This window comes from Limanda limanda, chromosome 18 (genome assembly GCF_963576545.1).
Source record: "Limanda limanda chromosome 18, fLimLim1.1, whole genome shotgun sequence".
NCBI lineage: Eukaryota > Metazoa > Chordata > Actinopteri > Pleuronectiformes > Pleuronectidae > Limanda > Limanda limanda.
This window is the reverse complement of record NC_083653.1, coordinates 11,398,901-11,399,304: the sequence shown is the minus strand read 5'-3', so window position 1 is coordinate 11,399,304 and position 404 is coordinate 11,398,901.

Here is a 404-nt window from a genome sequence, read left to right as displayed (position 1 = left end):
AGAGCCAGGAAACTGTGAGCGGACCGGGGGGGTGGGGGGGGAGGAGATGGAGCCGCGGCGTCACGTCCTCCTGTGATTCCCTGAATGTGATGGCCCACTGCAACGCTCCTCCGGGCCGAGCCATCCCGTCCACAGCCGGGGGAGCCACAGGGGTCACCGGGTAGTGAAACTAAGGGAGCACCGCCACGGTTTACCCCACTTACTTTACATATGAAGATATACAAGTCTAATACATTTTTTTCAATGTGTCGTGAATATTTGTGTCTTCTTATTTTTAAGATTGTAAAATCCTTTAACGCTGACTCCCCCCTTTCATTTGGTACAACCCAAAGTGACAGTGAAAGCGCACTTAAAATTAATTAGCCAAAAATGCTTGAACATTTAACATTTTAAACTAAAACCAG